Below are 27,746 nucleotides of genomic sequence, written 5' to 3'. Positions count from 1 at the left end.
ACACTTGGACAGCTATATGGCAAAGCCTGTAACCAAGACAAAAGTCTATTTTATTTTCCCCACAAAAGCTCTGAGACTAAACAAATATGCATATCAAGTTCTCAGGCACTAAGGAAATATGGCATAGGACTTTCTGAAGCATGTGTAGAAGTAAACTCGAGGCCACCTGAGTAAACAGGGATGAAAGGATGTGGGTGGGTGCTGGGTCCTGAAGATAGCCAAAGGGTGGGCTATCATAGGAGAAGAAGCAGTCTGGAGGTGGGGACATTACCCACCACATCTTCTGCACAGCACCACAGAAAGCAGCCTTCTGCTTACTTTCACAAAGAAACTGAAGAAGTCCCAAGCCATAAATTTTTTTATGCTGAGGAAGGATTCTGGGAAATTATCAGTCTGTAGCTACCCTGTTCTTATATTCTTCCCTAGCTATCTATTTTTCAGCCCCATTGGAGTCAGGAGGTCTTTCATTTTTCTGTTTATGTTCTTTGGCTGCAATGCAGCAGAGTGTATCCTCAGTAAACCATCTCCACTTTGCTGTCACTATAATGGGGGAGAGAGGGAAGGAGAGGAAGATATATGTACTTTCTTGCCAGTTTTCTGCTCTAGCTGTCTCAGATCTGGCTGATTGTACTGTAAGAGCAGCTTTATCATGGTCTGTCGCTTGTGCTTTGGTTCTAACTATAAATAGGGAATGCATCAGTATCTACGAATGCACTTCTTTTCTAAGTGACTTTCAAGCTCCAGGAAAGACCAAAGTTTCCTGCTAAAGTTTGAGTCTTCCTTCTCATCCCAAATTTTCTGCATGTTGTAAATACCCTGTCAACCAGTTGTCAGGTGCAACTGCTTTGTGAGGCCCTTTTGACTGTTACTTCGTGATTATATATATGGTAGTTATCTCCTTTGTCCTTGCACTGTCTGTTGCATCCACATTATTTGAGAAAGGGTATATTTTAGCTGTGGGAAACACAGGAAATTTTGTACAGACATTGCAGAGAAGTTGTAACTCAACTACCCTCTAATCTTTTTTTTTTTTTTTTTTTTTCTATAATGCAATAAAACACCCTTCTTTTTTATTTAGCATTAGATTCAGGTAGAAACTTTTTTGGATTTCTTTGGTACTTTTGTGAGGTTAGAAATAAAGTAACTGAAAGAAATTCCGTGAAACAAAAATTGATACACAAATACAGAGATAACTGCTCCAAATTTTAAGCCTGTCACTCTAAAAAGTTACAAAATGCATACTTGAAAATAAGTAATTTGCATTGAGTCCCAGTACAATATATTAGAGCAAAACCACACCCATTGCTAAACCGTAAATGGTTGAATTGCATCCTCCTGTGATTCTTTTTGTTCATGGCCTTGAGTAATATTCTTTTATTTAGTTATTTATTTTCCCAAATGCAGAGGAATGTGAATAACATCACATTTAATTTCACTAACACTTAAACTTGGACATATTTCCATAGACTTGGTGTAACTGTTGTAGCAACTGTCAGTAATTACTGGAAATGGGACTAGCGTCCTCAGAAGTAATATACATCAATTTCAGTTTTGCCTGTCTACACATCTTGCAATCAAACCCTGAATCCCCAAGCATGGCTGCAACAATTTTTGGAGGGTGGTGGGAGGAGGAAGCTTTTAATACTTGGAAGAAGTGATCTGTGAGTTTTCTGTAACATACAGGGAGTTCAGTGTTGGCAAGAAAGTCTTGTGAAAAAAGGAAAACAATAATAAAAACAATAACATTTTTAACGGTGCTCTGTCTGATTACTGAGCAGATCATGCCCTGAGGAGGGTTATGTTTTTTGCTATGTAGCTGGAGAAGTCGGTGCTGGGGCTGGAGCACTGAACCCTGCATAGCCATGCTTTGTGGAGGACGCTATGCTGATTCCAAAAGCCAATGCACACACCGCTTCTTTGGGGAGAACTGATGGGCTTTCAGCAAAATTGTGCTTTGTCTGCTATATACACATCTTTAGGTCTCCTTGTGCTCCTGTTACGTTGAAGAATGATGGAGGCAAGGCACTGCAGAACATCTGGGGGCTTGCTATTCCTTGTCTGGATGAAAAGACTACTTACCTGGAGTAAAAGAGACCACCAATGATTTGCTAATGCCTAGATCCTTCAAGGGCATTTTATTTTAATTTTTTTATTTTTATTTTTTTTTCCAAAAAGTGACAAAACTGACCAGAGGATTGACCATTATATAATGTTTAAAAAGAAAGAAGAAAGGAAGGTTCAAGCAGAGGATGCCAGAGACTTGTGTTCTGTGCAGAACCATGACTGATCACAGCATCCAGAATTTCTCTGTCAGCAGTATTTATCTTAAGGGCAAAAAAATATGTTGTTTCAATACTTATTGAGAAACTAAAGGGGGAAGTAAAAGAAGCAAATTAAACAAACAAACAAACAAACAAAAACGATGAACAACCATACACATATATCCTTTAAAAGGAAACAGTTTATCCCTAAGTATGTTTTCTGCTTACTCATCTGAAATGCTTCTGTTCTCCAGGATAAATGTTACTGCTCAAACACAGAACTGCAGTCTTAAGCAACAGCCTGTCTCAAAGTCTCCACAGTAGAGAAGCAAAAAGTTAGCTGCCAAGGGGAATACTTGATGAAAATTAACTCTATCCCAACTGAAACCCTGACACAACTATTTTCTTTTTAACTAATGCTAATAAAATCTAAAAGGAAAAAAAAAGAAAAAAAAGAAAAAAAAAGAATTTCACAAAATGTCTTCCTGATTTGATTTTTTGATAACTTTGATTACAGATGGAAGAGGCATAATGCCTCTTTTTGTTAAGGTAAGCATATACAGAAATACTGCACGATCAAGATGAGTCTGCATTTTAGATGTCTTCCTGATAATAGTCATTAACAAGCAATAAGGAAATAGCTCATTAAGCAAATAACATATAAATTATGGGGTAATTTAAAAATGCTTCCAACTCATTACAATAGACTGATTAAAAAGCAGATTTATTTAATAATATCTCTATTTATCCATAATGACATTGAACCTGACTTTCATTCTTCTCTCCTGGAGCCCAAAATGTGGCAACTTTACACTTTGTTTTCTCCAGTTTATGTACTGGACCTGGGATGGGTAGATGCTTCTTGACATCTCTTCTATTCTGCTGATATGGGATGTTAAAGAACATAAATCCATACAGTGGCAGACATACACACTGATCTGGAAATGGACTCATAGTCTGTGTTGATGGGCTTCAGCACCTGTGTAGGAAAGTTCCCAGGGCTTTCTAGAAGTTCTTTTGCAGAAACCTACCCTGAAAAGTCCCCTTGGGCAGGCCAAGGGATTGCCCCCACATTATGCTATTGAGAATCTGCAACGTTTAGTTAATTTTCTGTTTGGACTCAGAGCTTTGTCTTAGAAAGGTGGCTTCACATTTTCATTCTTTAAGTAGTGAAAAGCTGCCAGATTGAGGAGAAGTACATCCTCCTCCTCCGAGGAGAAGTACATCCTCCTCCTCCTCTGACCTTGGTGTTCACTCTGCTGTTTCTCATTTTTTGGCCAACCTCTTTTCAGTGGTTTGTGGGGACAGGACAAGGGGCAATGGCCACAAAATGGAGCACAGGAAGTTCCGCACCAACATGCGAAAGAACTTCTTCATGGTGAGGATGACGGAGCACTGGAACAGGCTGCCCAGGGAGGTTGTGGAGTCTCCTTCTCTGGAGATATTCAAGGTCCGTCTGGACGCCTACCTGGGCAGCCTGCTCTAAGGAACCTGCTTTGGCAGGGGGGTTGGACCTGATGATCTTTTGAGGTCCCTTCCAACCCCTACAATTCTGTGATCCTGTGATTCTGTTATCCCATTATTCCATTTCTCCCTCTCATCCTCTGCCTGTATGAAGTTTTCTGTTATACTGTGTGATATATACACTGGAATGTCCTTGAGGCACAAACTGTGTTTTGTTCTGAGATAATACTTTCCTTAGCACAAAAAAAGTCCTGTTAGATGACTAGTTTTAATAGTGTGATAAAACTGATAATCTGATTAATTTTGTATTTAGATTCCCTAAGTTTCTTATGCTAAACTTTATATTATTTTATAATATTAAGAATGTTACTGATAAAAACTAACATACCTTTCTCTGTAACAAAGCAAAGCAGTGCACTTATGATGCGAATTAAAGGATGCTGATGAAGTCTGAAGGTGCAGAAGAAGGAAACACTTGGTTAAAGAAAAAATATTTCATATATTAGCATCCAAAACAAAAAGAGAACAGATAAATGACTTTATCTCTTTAAAAGGAGTCATAAAATGCTTCACCAGCATCCTTCTAAGCATCTAGGCCTCCATCCAACAAAACACATAACCATCTGCTTGGCTTCAGTCAACCGTTATATCATTGAAATCTGTGTACAAGTCAATCCATGGAGTTAAGCATGTGCTTAAGTGTTTTACTTGAAAGGTTACAGGGTCTTATTCAAATATGGAAGGAAATGACATCATCCAGGTATTGCAGAATGTAAGTGTGAGTCACTGACCTGCTGGATTATAAATCAGATTTATTCATGTAGTGCTAGTGGTCTTGTCTCACCAGCATTCAGGAGTGTATTTAAACTAAATCTCAGTGTAGCAGTGATTACTTAGCTGAAGACAGGTGCTTCGCACTTTCAGAGTTCAGTTCTTGAGCTTGTTCTCCATGAATGGCCATGAAGTACATTTACTCATATAATCATTCCAAGTAGCTTTCAAACTGCTGATCTTTGCAAGCGAGATTATACCTGATTTGAAAAACTAAAAAGCCCATTGTTTTGCCTTAGGCCATTAATGCTCTAATTGACCATTACCTAACCAGAAACATATATCCATTATTGCTGTTATAAGTCTTATAAGTCTTTTTTTTTTGTCTTTTCCCTTTTTAACTGAACTATATAGAAATGAGAAAAAATCTATCTGAAAATGTCTACTTGTGATTTTTATTTTTTTTTTCATTTCTAAATGGCTTGGTGCCCTTTTTAGTGGTTAGTTTTCCTTGGGTACTTAAAGAACTACTTACTTTTAGATTTGAATTGTTTGCATCAGGACTGCTGAGTTAGCTGTGCTAACAAAGGACTGGATTGGAGTAGGTGTTCAAATTTCTGTACGTTGTTGTGAGCAGTCAGTCATTAAAGATGGTGTGATAGCCAAACCCAAAACTCAGAATCTGGAAACATTTGGATTTTATCATCTTGTCTAAGGAGGAGGATGTGTGACAGAGAGATTGATGCCAATGAAAACAATGAATCTCTGGCAAGAGAGCTATTCAAAAAAATAGTTTCCTTGGAAACTGCTTTATACTTCATACATGCTATCTTTGAGATAACAGCCTTTTCTTATCAAAACGCCCACATGGCAGCATGTACCTGTTTGTATTTTCCCCCTCTGTTTCAGAGGGAGAGAAAGGTTACAAAAAATTGATTAGTCCTGAATATTTTCCCTTTCTTCTGACATGTTCCTTCCTACTACAATAATTTTCCCTCCCAAAAGAAAAGGCATGAAGGTTTATGTATGTCGGTTATGCTGCTTAACTCATGGTACTGGTTAGAGTTAACGTTTAAAGGCTGAGAAGTGATTTAATGTCCCTGAAAGACTTTTTCATGATTGGGAAATGTCACATAACTTGTTTCCAGTGCTTGATAGAGTCTTCCGTATTTAAAACAAAGATTGATGTGATAATTATGTCCCAAAGGCTAATACAAGTTTTATTTTCTGATGTTAACAGCTGATACCAACTTTTTTTACCTAAAGCTTGCTCATACTAAGATGAAGATACATTGCCTTTGACTTCAAGAAATATACAAATGAAGTTTAATGAATCGCAAATCCTGAAAAACAAATATTTATAAAGAAAACAGAGGTGGAAACAAATAAACATATTTTTTTTTTTTCTACAATGCAGTTACTTCACTGTGCTATTATTTCTATGGAGTCTTGAACACGTGCTTGCTTTAGCAGTTTGGCATACAAAATTAGTATTATGACCTAAAATTTTAAAAGCAAACACTATTCTATGACATCCTGTAAAGTGCTTACCCCCAATTCTGTGCAAATTCAAAGGACTCATTTGATCTATGATGCAGTATGAATTCAAGAAATGTCTTCCAAAGAGAGCTATTGCAGATTCCTGAACTAGAAGTTAGCTCTACATTTGGGCTGGAATCCTTACCAGCATCCAGCATTTTGGGATGGACTTTTGAGATCTGTGTATTTATATAATTTAATATCTGACTGACTGTCTTTAGCATATTCTCATAATACTCTATTTTCTCATATAAACGTAGCAGTTTAAGTTTATGGTGGTATATATCATACCTAACTTCAGCTATCTAAATGCAAAATATTTTGTCTGCGATGTCTATACACTTTGCACAGTAAACAGCATGAGTCAACTATCTCCAGAGAATACTTCTTGACACCCTACAATATCTGTATAGAATAGTCTTAATAAAAAACTCTCAGAAATGCCTCTTTCTTTCGATTGACTAGGGATTGACTAGGGTGGGAGGCTTGATGATTAAGTTGGACTGAATAGAGTTTGAGGCCTGAAGTATATATGTTGCGCAGAATGTGGACCAGGGGACAAGAAGATGACCTTGAGCTCTCACATCTCTTTGTAGAGGCCCTGCTTTTAGAAGAATAACTTGGTCCCAAAGAAAAAGCAAATAAAAAAATAAAGACACTTCTTTTAACCACATACCCAGAATTTTTTTTTTTTTTTAACATGGAATCCAAATATTCAGTTTTAAAATATGCAACTTTGGAAAACAGAGTTTGTTTTAGTTTAGTGATAATGTCTGGTCACAAAGATTTTAAGCCGATTATTTCTCCATCTCCTACTCACAGTAATTCCTGATAATCTAGTTATTGATATTCTTCTGTGTGTCTACAAAAAGAAAAGCTTCTAAATGAGTGAAAATTAAGCCAGTCAATACATGGAAACCAAATGATGATTTACTCTTTTGAAACAGATGTATTTTTACTACTGCTCTTTTGGTTAGTGAAGCACTGGGTGGTGAGTATAAAATAATTTGACCAATTACAATTATAGTATAGAGCTGTATTGCAGTCTTTATTGGGAGTAAAAATATCTGCTGATTTGTGTTAGTGGGAAAGCATCTGTAATCTTGCTGAGAAGTAGAGATGACAGTATTTTGGCTTAATTGTCCTTTATCACTGATTTCTGTTTACAACCACAAAATTTCAGATGGTGACTTTTATATCTCTATATCTGTGTTTTCTTAGCCTTATTTCAGATAAGGAAAAAAACAAAAAACAAAAACCACCCCCCCCAAAATCCACCCACCCGCAAAAAAAAAAAAAATTTAAAACACCCACAAACCATTGGTGAAACTCTGAGTCATGTAGGTATAAAAGACATCTCGGTAGCCTACTGTTATTGTTGAAGAATTCAGAGAAACTTGGTAGAACTGGAAAAAATGATTATGCAAATACTAGTGACTCATGCTGACCCATCTTTTCTTTGGCTTTACAGCTTTGCAACTGCTTGCTTTTGCCTTAGTAAAGATAATCAATTAGTTCAGTCTGGATTATAGGATTTTAACACAAGCAATTTCACTGGATATGAAGTCTGTTGACTTAACTATAAACTTCATAGGCTATATGGAAAGTTGTACAAAACTGGATTTGCCAGAGGGAGTCAAAGCATGCAATGTTTTTGGAAACAGTACTCTTTTTCTTGTTGTTTATCTCAAGTTCTGTAGTTTCTGGTGATATAAGTTAGTATTAATTGCCTCTGCATGCTTTGTTATTAATTGCCTCTGCATGCTTTGTTGATCTTGGTATGGCACATTAGAAGCATAATCCCCTATCTACTGTAGTCAGTGGAAGATTTTTCCACTTAGGTCTTCAGGAACAAAATCAAGTCTTAACTAAAACATTGTGGTCTTTCAATTTACCTTGTGAATGACCTAGGGGAAAATATAATTCTGTTTTTAATTTGTTTTAATGCTTATCCATTTTTTGTTCGATTGTTTTGTTTTGCGTGTGTGTGGCCCTTTTTATTTTTTATTTCTTTTTATTTATCATTATTATTATTATTTATTTATTATTATTTATAATATTATTTAATATTGTTTATTTTATTTTATTTTTTACAAAATTATTATTTTTATTATTATTTTCAGCCTGGATAAGAGGAGGCTCAGGGGCAACCTTATCACTCTCTATAGGTATCTTGAAGGAGGCTGTAGTGGGGTGGGGGTTGGTCTATTCTCCCACGTGCCTGGTGACAGGACAAGGGGGAATGGGCTAAAGTTGTGCCAGGGGAGGTTTAGGTTGGATATTAGGAAAAACTTTACCGAAAGTGTTGTTAGGCATTGGAATGGGCTGCCCAGGGAAGTGGTTGGGTCACCATCCCTGGAGGTCTTTGAAAGACGTTTAGATATTGGGCTTAGTGATACGGTTTAGTGAAGGACTTGTTAGTGTTAGGTCAGAGGTTGGACTAGGTGATCTTGGAGGTCTCTTCCAACCTAGATGATTCTGTGATTCTGTGACTTTAGATTTAGGCCTGGGCTTATCCTTCTTGAAGGTGGGTACTTCACAGAAGTGGCTGAATTAGACTTCAGTCAAACCAAGCATCCTCAGCTCCCTTCAGAGGCACCTTCATGAGATGCTTCAAATCTTAGGTTCAAAGGACTGTCTGTTGGTGTCTTCACTTACTGTAGAGTGAACACTCACCCCTAAATGTGTGAGGTTGGATCTTAGATTTGTTATTAAATGTTGCTGTAGCCATATTCTGTGTGTCAAGCATGGGACAAATCTTTCTCTGTACCAATTTGGAAAAAAACATTTAAAAATTTATACCTTACTGATGAAATCTCTGTAAGCTGCAGAAATCTCAGCCTCTATTATTTGGAAACTCCAATTCCCTTGACTTCGATAAGGAGAAATGGGAGTAAAAGGATATTTTCTTTCCTTTTGTTCTCAGAAACATTCCAGACTTAACATCTCTCATGATAATTTAGGAAAGCATTTATACACAGGTCCATATTCCCTTAGCTTCAGCATGACAGAAGTCCAAATTGGGTTTTAAGTATTTAAATATGTTCATGAATGTGGTCCGTACTTCTGCATTTATACCTTTAGACGGAGTTATAAAGCTTGAAGAATGGTGGTAGACACAAATAGTCCAAAAGTAAGTCTTTAAGCCTTGTGAAATACATGAGGGTTTAAACCCTTATTTTAATTCTTTCCAGAATGTAAAGAAAGCGTTAAAACATAGTCAAAAAAATAGGAAGGAAACTAACTCCAGCGCTTAAACCCTTGTGAGTGTTTCTGCATTGCCTATATTTTTCCAGCCTTCCTGTTAGTTACTGCACAGTTTATGCAAATTAAGAGTGCTCCAGCCAGGGAACGTGAGAAGAGCTAGCTTTACAGTCTGGAGATTAAGGCACTCAGATGAGCTCTGGGTAATCCTCTTTCAGGCTCTTGCTGGCAGTACTCTGCTATCCCTCTTCATTTTGACCATTAATTTCATCTTCACAGGGGGATTTATTTTTTTTTAAAAGAAAATTATTTAGTAAAAAGAGTAGCTTAGTTAATGTTCATTTTGTGTTTGAAAAAAATGCAAGCAAGTTCCCAAGTGTAAAGAAAGGTAGTCAAGAGAAGCAACCGATATTACTTGATAGTCTAAGCTTTCTATAATGTTCTGGAAAGTTTGATCTTCCTTCAGTATAGTGCTGTGTGTACTTTGACAAGAGGTATCATTTCAGTGCATAGCTGGAGTATTAAATCCTCATAGCCTTTAGCACACAAGTTAAAAACAAAAACAAAACAAAACAAAACCCACACCATAGTAACAATTGGAAAATGTCTAGCACAGCTGCATTATTGGCTATAAAATTTGGAATGTAACAAACTCATATCCAGGGTAAATGAGATAAATAAACCACACAGTGTGGCCTCCAAAATGATTTTAACTCATCATCAATAATGAGAAAAGTGTCTAAATAGCTTAAAGGGACATTTGAAATTTATGTGGTTTGACACTTAAAAATTTCAGAAATATCCAAAGTAGTATGAAAATAACAGGTCTCAGGGTTAACAAAAAATGCAGAGCAATCTGCAGTATAATTCTCAGCCAGTCAAGATTTATTTTGAAAGGAAAAGTTCAAACAAAATGCCAATTTAAGAAAGGCAACAATTTCATTTTAGCATATAAACAAATCAACAACCGGGGAAAAAAAAGTCAGGAGGAGAGGGAAATTTCATTGTGTTAGAGGCTTAAAATGTCAGCCTCTGCTCCGTCACCTCCCAATCATAGTTCAAGATTCAAATAGCAAGCAAATGTGCTTTGCAGCCTGCAGTTGCTAAGAACTTCACTGTATGCTATATTTGTGTAGGCTATAACAATTTAATTTGAATTTGTTTCCAAAGATTTATTTCTTTGTCACTTTATTACTCTTTTATTTGATACTTCTCTTGAACCTTAGTATTTTAACTAATGAGTTCATCCTGCAAGATACCAAAAGTTATGGCTTATATCCAAGGAAGAACTTTTTAAAGTGCTTCAGTGTTAAATGAATTGAATTTTGGGATAAAGCTATAAATCATACCTAACTCCAGTTGTGTGGTTCTTCTTCTTTTTTAACAAATCCCCTGCTCTCGATTTCAGTCTTCTCTCTTGTGCATTTTGCTTCTGGGAATCTGGCAGCACAAGCTTAGCAATGATTTTTGTGCAGGACTGTCAACTTATCTTGGACCTAACCAGGGTGCCAAAGCTAGCAAATCTACCTATCTTTCTGACACATTATGGATGTCTTACTGGAGGTTCTCTGTGGTCAAAAGACAGCTTTTAATTTTTGTCCCTTCTTATCAGTCTCCTGTGCTGACATCTCAGGACTATGTCATTACACTGCCTATCATTCAGGTGTGTAGCTTGGGCATTAACTTTAATTTGAATGTCTCTGTACGCTCTTTCAGCTGGGATATGACAACATCTTTCAGATTATTGCCCTCATGACTTTCAAATGAATGACTGAATCTGCCTACCAGTCTCATGTGCATTAATTACAGTGGGGTGCTTTTGCTGGCTGGGAGATATGACCTGGCCTCACCCTGTCAATGTTGAATTCTGCTGCCATAAACATTATTATTCTAGTCCGTATCTTGAATATGGATAGTGGATATCCTCTGTCCACTCTCTTTCAGTTTCCCTGATGTTTCCTCACTCTGAGGCACACTTGCCATCTTTAACTTCAAGAGCTTTATGGCCCACATCTTCCTATTTGTGATTAGATTTTGACTTGTGCCTCTAGCTGATGATATCTACTGTCATTGACCCATTCATTGATCATTGGTTCACTTATTACACATTTGGGGTCCTTCTGCCGTGCCGTCCTTTGTACATGGAAGAAACTACCTGTGAACAACTAAAAAACATTTTGTTTCTCTACTTCATACACCTACACAAAAAATCTCCTTTACTGTGCTTTCACTGCTGTTTTTTTAATTGTTTATTTCCATCATGCTTACTGCATACTCTCAAAATTTCTGTGTATTTCTATTTGTCCATAGCTATCTTCCTTCCAGTGTCTTTTACATGGGTTATATCATCCTTGGTGTAGCACCAATATTTCTTCTAGGATTTTACAAATTCTAGACTGCAGTAACACAAATAATGTAAGTAAATCTTTTTGAGAAATAAGCCTAACCTAGAACACAAGCTGCTATAATCACATTAAAAATGTTCCTTGCATCTGTGATATTAAGAGTGGTTAGTTTCTAAATCAATGCTAGCTACTCTGTATAATGTTTTCATGTTAAACTTGCTTTCTTAGCAGGATGAGATGTACAGTAACTTTTTCTGTTTAAGAGCATCCATTTCAAAATATCGATACCAAGGAGCTCATATATACCCCATTTATTTGATGTTTTTACTGTAAATGAAAAAAAGGCTGCATTTTGTGGTCCTGGAAAGCAGACTTTCATTAAAATAATTTCCAAACCATGTCTTTCTAAGCATATTCTTTCTAAAGGATTAGTTTAGGAGATATATGCTGGACTCTGGAGCCATCTTCTCTGTGATAATATTATTTTGCTTAAATGACACTGAATAAAAGATGGATATTTGTACAACAGCAAACTCCAAGAGATTCTAATCACTGACTCATTTCCCAGAGGTGGAGTGCCCTTCATTTATTTCCTCTTCTGCTTCCAGAATTTACTTCTTTCTCTTAATATACTATAATTCTCATGATCAGATCAAATGGCAACTGTGAACAATGACTACAGGAAATGTTTCTAGTGTTTACAGTTGGAGCTGACAGAAAAGTATTTTTCTTTTTCTTTTTCTTTTTCTTTTTCTTTTTCTTTTTCTTTTTCTTTTTTTTCTTTTTCTTTTTCTTTTTCTTTTTCTTTTTCTTTTTCTTTTTCTTTTTCTTTTTCTTTTTCTTTTTCTTTTTCTTTTTCTTTTTCTTTTTCTTTTTCTTTTTCTTTTTCTTTTTCTTTTTCTTTTCTTTTTCTTTTTCTTTTTCTTTTTCTTTTTCTTTTCTTTTCTTTTTCTTTTTCTTTTTCTTTTTCTTTTTCTTTTTCTTTTTCTTTTTCTTTTTCTTTTTCTTTTTCTTTTTCTTTTTCTTTTTCTTTTTCTTTTTCTTTTTCTTTTTCTTTTTCTTTTTCTTTTTCTTTTTCTTTTTCTTTTTCTTTTTCTTTTTCTTTTTCTTTTTCTTTTTCTTTTTCTTTTTCTTTTTCTTTTTCTTTTTCTTTTTCTTTTTCTTTTTCTTTTTCTTTTTCTTTTTCTTTTTCTTTTTCTTTTTCTTTTTCTTTTCTTTTTCTTTTTCTTTTTCTTTTTCTTTTTCTTTTCTTTTTCTCTTTTTCTTTCTCTTTTCTTTCTCTTTTTCTTTCTCTTTTCTTTCTCTTTCTCTTTCTCTTTCTCTTTCTCTTTCTCTTTCTCTTTCTCTTTCTCTTTCTCTTTCTCTTTCTCTTTCTCTTTCTCTTTCTCTTTCTCTTTCTCTTTCCTCTTTCTCTTTCTCTCTCTCTTTCTCTTTCTCTTTCTCTTTCTCTTTCTCTTTCTCTTTCTCTTTCTCTTTCTCTCTTTCTCTTTCTCTTTCTCTTTCTCTTTCTCTTTCTCTTTCTCTTTCTCTTCTCTTTCTCTTTCTCTTTCTCTTTCTCTTTCTCTTCTCTTTCTCTTTCTCTTCTCTTTCTCTTTCTCTTTCTCTTTCTCTTTCTCTTTCTCTTCTCTTTCTCTTTCTCTTTCTCTTTCTCTTCATCTTCTTCATTTTCTTTCTCTTTCTCTTTTTCTCTTTCAAGCTTCAGTAGAACAAAATACAAAGATAGATGTATCAGTTTCATTGGTGCATTTGTAAACTTACAATGCAGTGATTTGAACTAATCTGTAAATTTCCATGGGTACTGATGTCTTACTTAAATTACACACCATATATTTTATTTCCTATTTTCTTTGCAACAACTTGGTTGAACTTATAAAAATATACTGCAGGACAAGACATCTGCCCTTTACAATCTAAGGGGCTGCTCTACCAGCAGCCTTTCATTTGACATATTTTAATAAGAGTCTTGTCTTCTATGGCTATGTCCCCATTTATTTTTCATGTATCTCAGAACACTCACCCTTGATTTGTACTCAAACCATTCACTAATTTTTTATCCTGTCATCTCCAGATAACGTGAATGTACTGCCTATTACTATTGTGAATTTTTTCTTTTTCACTTTGATCGTAAATTCTCTTAATGCAACTGAGTGGTTCTTGCTGACATTTCTAATGACTTCTTCCTACCTGCATCAAAAAGCATAGTCCAAATTCATGGCCTGTGATCTATCAGGCTCCTTAACACCCCTGATCATTATTGCAGTCTTGATTTCATTGATTTTCATGATTGCATTCTGTTTTGTCAGCTTTTACAACTCTATCACCTCCAAAGTATCTTATTATTACTTGAAATGACTATTGGGGTGACCTCCAGTTCTGTGATGTCAGCCCCCTCAACTTCATACAGAATGCTAATGGGGGGTCTCTTTGTTAGCACACAGGTCTTCAGCTTGTTGGAAAACCTGAGAAGCTTGTACAAACACTTTTCATAAGCAACTGCAACTTGAAAACTGTCATGTTTTTTGCTGGGACAAAGTTAATTTTCTTCATTGAGGCTGACACAATGCTGTAGTTTGGATTTTTGATGACAGTAGTGGTGATGACAAACCAATGTTTCAGTTGTTGCAGAGCAGTGCTCAAACAGAGCCAAGGACTGTTCAGCTCCTGGTGCTGCCCTGCCAGCAAGGTACCTGGGGGTGCACAAGGAGCTGGGAGGGGGCACAGCCAGGAACTGACCCAGACTGGCCAAAGGGATGTCCCAAGACACCACGTGGTGTCATGCTCAGCAATAACAGCAAAGGTAAAGAAGGAGGAAGGTGGGGACATTCGGAGTGATGACGTTTGTCTTCCTAAGAAACTGTTACGTTTGATGATCTGTTTTCCTGGAGGTGGCCGAACCTGCCTGCTGATGGGAAGTAGTGAATTAATTACTTGGTTTGCTTTGCTTGCATGCACAGCTTTTGCTTTACCTAGTAAACTGTATTTCAACCCATGAATTCTCACAGTTTTACCTTTCAGGTTCTCTCCCCCATCCCACCTGGGGAGAGCGAGTGAGTGGCTGTGTGGTACTGAGCTTCCTGATGGGTTATACCACAACAAAATCAAAGAAATCCTATCATTTTCAAATATTTTGACAAAATATTTTTCAAAATATTCTTGACATCTTAGTTGTGTTAAAACCAAATGAGAAAATGGTGAGAATTCTTTCTGAGGTTTCTACTCCCTCAGCCTCAGAGAGATTAAAAAGGAAGATGAGACAGGAAAATCTCATTGAATTCAATGCAGAATTCTTTTTATTGTAAATCTTCAACAGTGTCATAAGGTACAAAAAATATTGCTACAAGAAGAATGTTCCCAGCCTCTTAATAAACAGCACAACCACAAGGCAAATTGAGCAACCAAAGTGACAGCTGCTACCTTATTCACCTCTGCTTGTAATACATTACTCTCTCTTTGACTGTACCTTTTCTGGGACACAGGTTATTTTTGTGTTCATTCAATACCCAAGGCAGCTGGACCGTGACTGGAATAGTGTCTTTTGTATTCAGAGGACAGAGCACAGCAAGTTCACTACTCTGGACTTCGGGAGAGCAGACTTTGCCCTCTTCAGGAATCTGCTTGGTAAAGTACCATTGGACAAAGCCCTGGAGGGAAGAGGGGCCCAAGAAAGCTGGTAATATTCAAGGATCACCTCCTTCAAACTCATGAGTGATGCACCCCACCAAAGAGGAAGATGGGAAAAAATGCTAGGAGACCTGCATGGATGAACAAGGAGCTCCTGACCAAGCTTAAACAGAAAAAGAAGGCATTCAGAGAGTGGAAGCAAGGACAGATATACTGGGAGGGATAGAGAGATATTGTCCAAGCAGCCAGGGATCAGGTTAGGAAAGTCAAAGATCATTTAGAATTAAATTTGGAAGATTATGGAAATTGCAGGCCCTCTCCAGAAGGAAAAGGGAGACCTGGTCACCTGGGATATGGGAAAGTCTGAGAAACTCAATTACTTTTTTTGCCTCAGTCTTCACCAACAAGAGCTCCAGCCAGAAGGCAAAGGCAAGGACTGGAAGAATGATGAACCACCCGGAGTAGGAGAAGATCAGGTTTGAGACCAGATAAGGAACCTGAAGGTGCACAAGTATACAGGGCCTGAAGAAATACATCCGTAGGTCCTGAGGGAAATGGCAGATGTAGCTGCTGTGTTCAAGGCCAGGATGGATATGGCTTTGAGCAACTTGGTCTGGTGGGAGGTATCCCTGCCCATGGCAGGGGGTTGGAACTGGATGGGCTTTAAGGTCCCTTCCAACCCAAACTATTCTATGATTGTATGATTCTATGACATTAATTCAGTATGATTTTGGGGCAATAATGTTTGCTTCTGTTTTCTCCCTTTAAATATCCTGTCCATATATTATTTTTTAATTTATTTTTAATCCTTACAGCCTTGTGTCCTTGTTATCCTTTTTGCCTATATTTAACTCTTCCACATATGTAACAGTAATCTATAACATGCCTTCTGTCCTATCTGAACTGAAAAGTTAGTTGCTATGTTAGACCTATTTAAAGAAAATCTACCAATCTAGAAAGGATCGAGCTGCTTCTTTTTTAGAGAAGCATTTTGTTCAGATGTTACTAGGTTCTCACTCAGAACTTTTACCTTGCTACTTCAGAGACCAGTCTTGCAAAGAATAGAGATGGAGTTAGATTCTCCTGCTGTATTGAATACATTTAACCTCTACTTTCTCAAGACAAGATAGTTTTGCTGGTTGGGATGCACTGCATAAACAAAGGAGCGTGCTGAAAACAAGCCCTTTTTGAAGTAGGAAATTATAATTAAATTGCACTTCTGCAAATGGTATATCTGTGTAAAATGCTGTTTTCTACCACCAGTGAACTTAATAGAGTATCTCCTATAAAGTACTGTCACTCATTTTGCATGTGGGAAGTGAAGAACGCAGAAAAGGAATGTCCAGATTTTCTCCTGTGCCCAGCTCCATATTTTTTAAGTCTCTTTACCTGTGTTTCAGATTTCATATATGTTTTACACACCTTTCAGAGGTTCTGGTTACAGGGCTGCTCAATTTACACAAATCTCTGGGAGCCAAACCACTTTTGTCTTTAGCCAATAATCAAAAAGTGGTGGCTGCTTTAGAATATTTACTGTTGTGTCACCAGAAGCCCGGTGTAGTGCTGGGTATGTAATCCCAGTCCAGTATTCCAATTTCTGCTCTCCCATCTCCTTCACAGTAGCGTAGATTTTTCTTTCATCACTTTTCAAGCCTAAAAGTATATTAATAAAATGTGCTGGTTGTTATTGCTGTTTTCTGTGTATGAAAGGTTACTACCCTGACCTCTTAGAGGAGACGACTCCAGGAATGCTTTATACAGACCCATGCATATTCAATACAATGTATACTCATGAAGGAAACAGATAAAATAACGCTTTAGAAAGTTGAGGTATTGTACATATAAATACATTCTGTTTATATCCTCCACGCTGACCTCTGGTGAATGAATATGCAACAGCACCTTTTCTCACAAGTGTACCTGTCATGAGACAGGGACAAATGCTTTCATGTCTGCCAGAGACACTTCATGGGGCTTCACTGGTGATTCAGAATGGAGAGAGGCAGGCTCTGGTGCCATATCTGTTTTCCCCAGTCCATGAAGACAGTTAGTAACATGAAGCAGAAATTCAATCTGTATGGAAAAGCACTGTGGACCATGTGAGGTTGTTTTGGAACTAACACTGATTGCTGGATAATTCAGAAATGATGATGAAAAAGCTCATGACATGCCTGAAAGATAAATGAATCAGAGATGAGATCAGGAAGAAACCTGCTATGTCAACTTATCTGTAGTCTGTTGCCAGGGGAAGGCTGTTCCTCCCACACACAGCAAAATCAGACTTGAAAGGTTTTAGTCTGGGTAAAAAGAGTTTTGTTTTTCTTTGTTTGTTTGTTTTAAGAAAAGCGCTGGACAAAAGGTACAGTTTGTGAGATGTACAGCTTAATACAAAATTACCCTCTCCAATAAAAATTAGTCCTACTCTATATTTTAACCAGTTTCTGATTCAAGACAATATATATATATATTTCTTATCTCTTCTTAGATTCTTTAGTTTTTAAGTACCTATTTTGATGAGTTTATGTAACCAAATATTTGGGAAACAAATAAATATTGCTACAATTTCACTCAGGAAATTCCATGTAGAATATCTGTACTCTTTGTTATACGGATAAAGAAGTTTTTACACTCAGTGCCATATAAGTAGTGACGGTGATGGACCGATGAGGTGAAAACTGTGATTTGCCCTTTGATGGGGAAAAAATAATCCTGCTTTAAAAGTTATTGCTGGACAATAATTTCACAAAACATTTAGTTTGGCTCTTTATTCATACAAATGTTTAAAAGTTATATTTCTATGTCCAACTTTCTAGTCACATGTATGCAGACCATCAGTCTGGCATCTCTCCACCTGTTTCATCCCACTGTCTCTTCTCTCCAGCAAGAGCTCATGCAAATTATTACAATCAAACAGCTAAAATAAAGTACCTCTGTTGATTCTCCTTCACCCATAATTACATGGATGCAATCAAATAAGTTTGGAGGACTACAGAAGTTTTCCCTTTCAGCACTGATGGTATCTGGGGCTTTTTGTGTAGCTCTCTGTATTTCTCTTCACCCAGTTATGATGGGAAATTAAGAGCTGCCAGTCTAAGAAGCCATCACATATTAGCTGTTAAAAGGAATATGAATTGGCTGTTATCATAGGAAACTTAGAAAAGGGATTTCCCGATCGCAACTAATTCTCAAATGGATCAAGTCTAATGTAAATCCATTCAGCTATGTGGATCCAACAGATCCTTTGTATGTTTGCATAGAAAGCAGTTGTGGTGGAGTTCATCTGCCCAGCAACATATAAACACCACAATGCTTACTGTTTTATGAAATTCTGAGACACCAGAAAGAAATAAGTTTTTCATATAGATTTTCAAATCCAATTGATTTTAATTAGAAATAAAAGCCCCAAACCTGAAATTTTCCAATGAATGGAGTTTTCAATGTCTTTTTAGTTTATAATATGGATGGGAGGAGACCATGTCAGAGAGATGGAAAAAAGGAAGCACAATTTTGCCAAACGTGTAGCAGGAGGTTTTTGTCTTTGCTTCACTCATTTCTGAGCACTCCAGCTTTGAAAAAAGGCTGATAAATTGAAGACATTTCAGAGAAGAGCAACAAAAATGATCGAGGGAGTTAGCAGGTCTTGACTTATGAGGAAAGATCCAAGTAGCTAAATGAGTAGTTTGGCAGAAGGGACAGAATAACACACCACAACGTTGACATGAGGCATGTGAGAGAAATTATGTAGTGCAAGAGAGGTAGTTGTAAGTAGAAGTAATGGGATGGAAGATGGAGGGGAATTTTTTCTTTGAATCTCTGTGCAAATTTCCTGACATTGAGGTATATTGAGTTGTGGAACAGTGTCCCAAGGGTTGCGGCTGAAGACTCATCACTTGAATCATTTGACACTTGCGATGACAAACACTCACAAGAAAGGAAACGATCTTGTTTTGCTCTCTTCTATTGCCAACATCTGTATTTCCGTAATGCACAATTATGAATTCACTGCAGGGGAAGCTCTGTTGGTAGAGGTAAGACAAATATCTTAGTCAATAGCAAAGAACACAGGAATATAATGCTAAATGTTTCTTGGTTTTGCAAATGTTCTAATCTGAAAGTCTGATTGTACAAAACTCTTCTTGAAATGCTTAAGCTCACATACATGAGTGTGATTGAAAAGTATGACAAGACACTGATTTCAGACACACAGGGAAGGATATTTAGTCATTTAAAAATAAAAATAAGGAGAAAAGGGAAAGAGAGGAAGAATTATATTTCATGGGGAAAAGATGACAGAACATTGCTGTTTGTAAACTCATACTGCCAGCTCAAATGACTAAACCGACTGCCATTTGCAGAAACTCATGAGCCGGCCCAAGAAAAAACTCTAACAATACTGAGTTTTCTCCTGTGCTGCTGCTGGCTTTTTCACACATTCCCTGTTTGATAATTCACAGCACTCTGTCATTTGTTCTCTTTTCTCTTTGCAGATTAAGTGTGTTATTTACTGTTGTCATTTGCCTGCACTGCATTTTGTAGGGGGTCAAGGACAGTTAATACCTACGTGAACATTTATTTCATCCTATGGCTATGCAACACATCACATATTTCTCTGCTTCACCTCCATTCTGCTCACTGATCTATTTTGTTCAGGGTTTATGCTTTTCATTCACCCCAAGCATTTTTGTATACATAACAGCAGGTATTAAAACTTAAAAGATCTCATGTCAGTGGCTGGGTTCTCAGCAACCTGTCTTATTCAGTTGCCTAAACACAAACCATTAAATATATATTTGTGTCCCTGTCTTTTATTTATTTATTTATTTATTTTTTCCTGCACTAGGTGCTTGAATCTGTGTACTCTATTGTTCAAGAGAAAAAAGTTCAGATCAAGATCTTAGTTTTCTAAGGCAGACAGACGCTAGCTTCTTTTCCAGTTATTGCAGTAATTATCTGTGAAACTTGGGTTAATAATCCACAGAAGCCAATCTCAGTACAAACTCTCTCTCTTTTGTCTGTAGGTGGCTGACTATTCCTGATAATCAGTCATTTTTTCTTTACTGTCTTGAACATAATTGTCATAGAGTTAAAGTAGACATCTGAACATAGGACTGAGAAACTTATTTTAGGTATCTCTCCCCATCTAAATGTTACTGGGTGTGTGTTTATTTGAAAACTTTTGAGATTTAAATGCAGTTTTAAGGTACTATGGCAGATCTGTGTTTCTGGTCTTTGCTTCTTGCTTCTGCAGTGTTCAAAGCTGACTTCCATCCAGAAAGTTAACATTGCAATAAAGTTATTTGTAGAACTATTAAGTATGCATGTGGAGTGTGACAAGCATGATTCTATTTTGATTTACTGTTCAAACTAGAGGAGATTTAATTCTACTTAAGAGCATCTTTTTTTTTGTGCATAAGAGAGTCTCTTGTTCATACCTAGACCAAGAGAAGTAATATCAGAGAAGCTGAAGGATGGGATACAAAAATAACAGGTTTTGAAATATAAAATAATGTAGAAAGTTACTTGTTGATGAACAGAAGTTACTAAGAGAACAAAGGGAGAGGGAAAGGAAGGAAACTGTAGTGAATTCAGTACTGATCTGATGTTGAAAAGCTGTTAGTGAAAAATGAAAGAGCTTTGTGGAAACCAATTTAAGATGCTATTGTTTACAAAGGCCTCAAATTATTTTTAACTCCAAATTACCCCCAAGTAGGTACATATTTCTTCCTTTCCTTTATGAGTCTGCCAAAATTCAGCATGCTAGCCTGCTTCTAACCTTCCCCATGAGGCTCATTCCAATCCTCCCTGGAAGTCTTAAGAAAGGCTGGACTGCTGAAATGCTTGGCACTTTCATGAAGATGATTGAATAAGAAACCACTGCAATAAAAAAAAAAAAAAAAAAAAAAGAGAGAGAAAAAGGTGGGGGGAGCACAGCTGTGATTTTTATTTTTATTTTTTTCTTTTCCAGAAAATGTGGTGAGCTTGAAGTACAGTGCTCAAGTTTAGCTGGTTTATCTTTAAGAAAACAGCTCTGTGCCACACAGAACAGCATGGTTCTGAAGATACATACTTCTTTAGCCCCTTTAATGCAGAAATTAAATGGTTTAGTCTGACCCTGGGCAAGTTAACAAAACCTCATTAAAAGTAGATGAGGGGAAATGCCTATTTGTGTAGACAGGAATGGGAAGGAAAGGAAATAAATTTATGGAAAATATAAGAATGAGTTTGAGAGAAATACTTCTGAAAATTAAACCTCACTGTACTATTATATTCAGGTATCCAATGCAACAATGAGTAGAATCGTTGCAGAATTATTTTATTAGTTTGCTTTTAGTTTCTCACTGCTGTAGCCTGTTAGTAATAGGTAATAAATTACATTAATCTCCCTATGCTGAGTCTGTTTTGCCCATGATGATAGTTATTCAGTGGTCTCTTTGTCCTTACACAGCTGAGTAAAACCACCACACTTTGGACACCCACTTGTATGAAGCTACTAAGGACTTTTTGATAGGTCAGCTCTATTGCCAAATCTATATTTTTTTCTGAAGATTTATAAGTTGGAGAACATAGAAATGTGTACACACAGAGATATTGTGACTGCATAAACATAATTTCCTTAGGAATGCAGGTGAAAAAAACTTCTGTCTAGCTTTTTTTCAGGCAGCCTTTTGAGACTGGGCTGCGTGCTCCAGATATAGATTCCCCCTCCTTGGCCCTTTGGCTTTCATTCCAACCTCTACTCTGACAGTGCAGGCAAAAACCTTCTCCCATGTAATACCTGTTGCCTGGAGCAGTAGTGTTACCTCTCTCTGACTCTACTCAGTTCTTGATCTAATGTTTCTTTTTTTGTGCAGAAGCTTCTTATGTTCATGCTCTCCTCACTACCCTTCCCGTCCCATTTGTCATCTGTAAGGGTACTGTTTTTCCTTGTCAGATTTGTGGGGATGCATGGCTGACACAGTAAATATACATTGTCCAGGCAAATTGCCACTTTGCTCTGAGGGGCATGAGAATGGCTGGTATTAAGAAAAATAAAACAACAGTCCTTCTGAAGTGATGCATCCCTTCAGTGTATGCATCCCTACTGAGAGGATTTGTTAGAGGAGTGCTGGATTAGCTACAGCAAGAACAGGATCATCAGAAAGGAGGATAACCTGCTTTCTCTCAGCATTGCTCTGCCACTTGATTTAGGGCCAAGCCCTGCAAGGTACCAAACCACTTATCCTGGATGCTGAAGTGCTCCTACACTCTAAGCTCTTACGCAATGAAACTGGAGGATATGGAGACAGTGGAGTAGGGCATGCCTATGCTTGCCTAGAAAGCCACGTTTATGCCAGCCACTGTCTGAAGTACTACTTTGTTTTTTTTTTTTTTTTTTTTGGTGCCGTCTGGCTACAAAATTTCTGGACATCCACATGCTGTGGATGCTGTGCTGAACAAAGAAGACTTACTTCCCTGGCTACTGATACTGGATTTATTGTTTCTTCAAGTTCAGGAATTCCTGCACTGCACTGTTTTATATGGAGTAGACAAAGCCTTCTTTCACTCCTTTACCTTCCCCATCTTCCAAAATATTTATAGCCAGCTCAATACTGCAATTCTTATTGTCTTTTATTTAGCTATGTGGAGTTCAAGAGATCATTGCCGTGCTGATTAGAGCGACTAAATAAATACTACAGCTTAAAGCAGGCATTTAGTTCATACAACAATTTTCTCTAGGAATTTATGTATGGGCCATAGCCTCAACAAGCAAAGTTAGAGAAGTTACACCACCTCATGCCACCTGAAGATATCAGTCCATCTGAAACCAGATCCTAATCCATGAGTCTCTGATAAGTGGCCATGAAAAAGCAGGATAATTCTAGGATAAGTAAAAGTAGTTTATGGTGACTTTTCAGGGTTTGATGTTGTGTGACCTGCACAAGTAATGCTGTTCTATTACCTTCTAGAAGTTTTATTCTACTAATTTCTTTGTAAATTAACCAAGAATCATTTAAAATGAAAGTTTTTCTCCCCCCAAGCTGTTAAAAAGTGATGTGGGAATACAACAATGTTAGAATTTTCACACTGCTATGGACGCTTTGAGTTTTCATTAAAAAGTTGATGTTCTCAGTGCCTCCAGCCAAAATTCTAAACAACGTTAAAGCAGCACCATTCATGCTACTATAGGAAAGGCTGCTTCTGTGTTTCCATTTCCTACCCTATTTCCAGGGTTTTTTTCAGTTGCTGTAAATATTTGAGTTGAAACTTGGTATACAGTGCACTGCATTACCCCTGGAATGGTGATTTTGCACTGTAATAATAGGTTTCTTTAGGAGGCAAATACTTTCCCAGTACAGAACACTTTGGTCATAAAAGCCTTGCCTGCTTCTGCACCCATAACTCCCCAAGAACATGGTTCTTGGGAAGATTATGAGAAAACTGCTTTGCTCTCCAAGAAGAGAGGGAAACTTTCCTGTATTATTGTACACAGACTTGCTTGGAGTGGAATTCTCTCATTATTTTAGTTGTGTGAAAATTAAGCATGTAGCTGAATTTCCATGAGCCTGCTCCCACTGAAGTCAATGTCACCCTCTGGAGACACCTAGTCATTTATCAACTTACTCTTTGGAGTTTGCTTCTCTCACCTCCAACACCCCTATAGTAATAACTAAAACCAGGCTAACTCTACAGATTGGAATTGGGTCCGTACTACTAAAGAAGACAGGGAAAAGCAACAAATGGAGGCTTTTTCTCAGTTTGCCTTCCTTGTTCAACAGACTTGGAGAATGGCTGGCTGGCTGGATGTCCTGGAGCTTGGTCCTGTCTGGAAGGGGGTGCATGTATAGAGCAATTAGTAACTTTAGCTAAGGATAAAGCCCTAATCTGTACCCTCACCCCCCAACATGCATCTGTACAATGTCATGTAGACAGATCTTGAACAATTGAGGAAGTACCTGAGGATAAATCTGTGGATTTTTTTCCCTTAAAAATACAATATTGTTAGTAATAAATGCTATTAAAAATAAGTTGTTTCCTTGAAAAATGATAGTGTAAGAAAACTAAGTGTTGGGCAAGTTTACTTTTTGTTTGTCTTTCAGAAGGCACAAGGTTATCCCCTCACAAAGTGTTGTCTACCTCAGAGTTAAGTTATGGTGGCTTTATAAAGTAGTTTTGAAGTATGTTGGAGCCTACCTATTTTTATTTTTATTTTTTCAAATAACAATCAGAAACAAAAAAAAAAAAGGAAAATCTTTGCTTTTCTTCAATAGTGTGAACAAGCAAGTCAAATTTTGTCTTGCAGTTAAAAACAACTGAGGTTACAGCAAGAACAAAAAAGGACTACAGAATTATTAGTTCATTTTATGGCTTGTTGAACAAAAAAGGTATGAACAGAGTTTTTATTTTCCTCTGTGTCAGTAATGAAATACTAATGAAATTAATTCATGTCTTCTAACAAGAATGTGTTGGGAGTATGAATCTAATTTTATTATTTGGCAGAAAATTATAATTTGATTAATCTGTTTTCCTCTTTTTTTTTTTTTGTTCGCATGGATGTTTATCTTTCTCATCTAAGTTTCAACATAAAAAAAGCTTTCAGATTAAAGAAGACAATAGTGGTTAAAGAAATGATATCTCTTGATTCCAAACTGTCACATTGTCTGGAGATATCATGTTAATGCTTACTTGTCTAAAAAATAACATACTGTCTAATCTGTTCATCTGTGCCACCTCACTCTTTAGTGGAGACAGGGTAACTCAATGGATTGCAGTTTGGCCTGTCCTAAAATGGGTAAGATAAACTCATGCTGAATCATAGCCCTTGGTGCTATGGCTAGGTTATGGCTGTATTTCATTGATCAATCACATTATATCTTTAAACTGTTATCCCTGTTTTATGTTTTCATAAAGCTATTAGCTAAATACATTATAGAAATGCCCTTATAGACATTACAGAAAAAACAGTCATTATAGAAATAGTCATTAAAGAAATGTCCTGTCTTGGATCTGAGTACCTTGCAAATATGCTGGAGTGGACAAGCCTAAAGACAGACAGTTTTATGAAAGTCTTGTTTGTGAGTCATTATAGAAATCCTCAGGGTTAGCTTCAATTCCCAGTTGCTGAGATGGGATTTCGTGTGTTCAACAAGATGGTGCTCCCACTTCAGAAGCTGTCAAGTATCTGCTACGTTAGGAGGGATGTAACACACATGTATGTGCACACTCTATAGCTTCAGATGGCTGATTGTTAGTAGTAGCTGAAAAGTTGCCTACTTGTGGCAGTGTGAAAGGTGGTGGAGTTTAGAACAGCTAATTGCTGAAGAACATTGCGAACATTAAACAGAGACTCATCCATAAACACCTGTGCAATGCAGTGTAATTTTATATTACCTTGCTTTTGTACTCCATCATGCCAGCAAGTTGTCCCTTCCACTGACTGTGTGATATGTAAACATATATGTTATATATATAATCACTGTTCTGACTCTGCTTTCAGTCAGCAGTCAGTTAGATGAAGCAGGAGCAGTAACAGGTTCATAGAACAAAAGTGGTGGGTTTCCTTTGAGCAAAACTTGATATCTCAAGTCTTTATCTGAACTAATTACCCCAGGCTCCTTTTGTAGACAGCGAAGACAGATTGCCCCTTTTATTGTTCAATTCATCTAAGTCTGAAGGAGCCATACAAAAAACATCATATGAATTTCACTCTGAATCTGTCTCTCTGCTGACTATAAAGATAGCTTGGAGCAATGAGCAAAGAGGTAGATGTCTACACTGAATTTGTCTACTTTGAGTCAAATACAAACATTTTTGAAACTGCTTGTGCAAGCAAGCTTGGCAAGTCAGAGCGAAGCTCTGCTATCTGCAAGGTCTCCATAAGAATCCTGAACAATTAGTTTTAGGTTGTGATTATATATGATGAAGATTTTTGTAGAAACTAAGCTTCACACTAAGCTTGATACCACTTCATAATCCCACAATTTGGCCAAGATATGCTTTGTCACTTGAGGGATTATGTTGTGACCTCACTAGCAAATCTGGTTTAAGAAAGCAACATAAATATTTTTTTTTTAGTCTGTATCGATTTAACTACACAACTCTGCGTAGCCAATGAATGGCTATGACAGGGCAGACAGAGGGAGAGTGTCCTGTGGTGAGGAGAAGACAAAGGAGGTGATAAAACTACTAAGCTGTTGTTGCCATCAAAGCTTAGTAGTGTTGAAACTGCAGTTTAGAGACTTAGCTCTCACAGAGCTCTTAGGAGACCCAATCTCACTTCCCTTAGCTACTTAATGTTACATTTTCCCTTAACATTGCATGTTTTGCGGATGATCTTTAAAATTACATCTGTAACAGTCTATTTTTTTCACCATTTGTGTTTGCTTTTTAAGCTGTGTGCTCAGAAAGGCTTAGTTTTTAAGAAGCAAATGTCAGTTTGATGGAAATGCATACATTTCCATCCACTGAAAGGTGATGCCTACTGTGACCATAAAGATAAACTTCATTGCCTTGATAAATAGTTCATCTCTTGGCTGCCCAGCTAAAGGATGTTGTAGAGAGCTTAAAATATTAAGCTCTGGGCTAAACACTTTTGCAAATGATCATTCGTCTTTTGATTTTAATTTCTATGTGAAATTATCTATCTTTTTTAAAACTAAAAATAAACATGTAAATGCATGTCTAGCTAATCATACCACCCCCGCTGGGCCAGCAATGTAACAATTGGAATGATCGATTTGAACTGAGTCACTGTTGTTCTGATGTGTTTTATAAGTGTCATTTTGTGTAATCCAAGTAAAACACGCTATCATGGAGCATGCATTCTGAAAGAATGGGTGTCAGTATACAGACTCTGTTACCTTTTATTGGACTGTCCATAATTCTAGCTGATTTATTATTATTATTTTTATTGAGAAGCAAAACATAATATTCAGAATAGAAATATTGTGGTGTGTCTGATTTCACAGAAAGGCGTATCAGTGCATGTATTGATTTTATTATTTTTTTTCCTTCAAATGTCCACTGTTTCATTTAACAACAGTTCTCTATCACAAAGAAGGATGTGTAACATGTAGGCAAAACGTAGGTAAAAATACATATCGTGTCTGGTGAGTACTTTATAGCCTGGGGTTTAAATTCATGGCAGGAGTAAACCGAAGTAGCCCTTTGAAGTAAATACACTTACCCAGTGTACACTGAGAGTCAGGCTCTGGGGCAGGCTGGCAAGCACAGTGCACTGTGGCAGGGTGGTTTTGTTCCAAGCAGCTTTTCTATTTCACTTTCTAACAGAGCCTTCCTCAGCTTCTGCAGGTTGTAAATAACCTTCTGCTCCCTTTCCTCAGCTACCTACAGAGAAATGCAACCTAAACACTGGACAAAAATCCATATTACAGAGAAAACATTTAAACAAGACAGGTGATGTGTGTAACAAATATGAATGCACTGGCTGTCAGCAAGCTCAGTTCTCACTGATGCTGCTCTAGTAAGAAATGGAAGAAGAGGGTAAGTACCTCAGGAAAACAAAAAGAACAAAGCAAACCAAAAAAACTTACCTTGCTGGATG

The 27,746-nt window shown here is 37.0% G+C and overlaps 1 long non-coding RNA gene across 1 annotated transcript; it reads right to left on the bottom strand.

Moving 5' to 3' along the window:
* Positions 1-16,719: 16,719 nt before the first annotated feature.
* LOC310892997 lies at positions 16,720-27,511 on the bottom strand. The gene is made up of 3 exons (XR_014578636.1): positions 27,369-27,511; positions 19,132-19,221; positions 16,720-17,376 (listed from the first exon to the last, which is right to left on the bottom strand). It is a non-coding gene; the product is annotated as an uncharacterized lncRNA (long non-coding RNA).
* Between the last annotated feature and the right edge of the window lie 235 nt (positions 27,512-27,746).

Source organism: Anser anser, assembly GCF_964211835.1.
Source record: "Anser anser genome assembly, chromosome: 1".
Lineage (NCBI taxonomy): Eukaryota > Metazoa > Chordata > Aves > Anseriformes > Anatidae > Anser > Anser anser.
The sequence above is the reverse complement of the archived record's forward strand: the minus strand, read 5'-3'. Positions and strand labels throughout refer to the sequence as shown.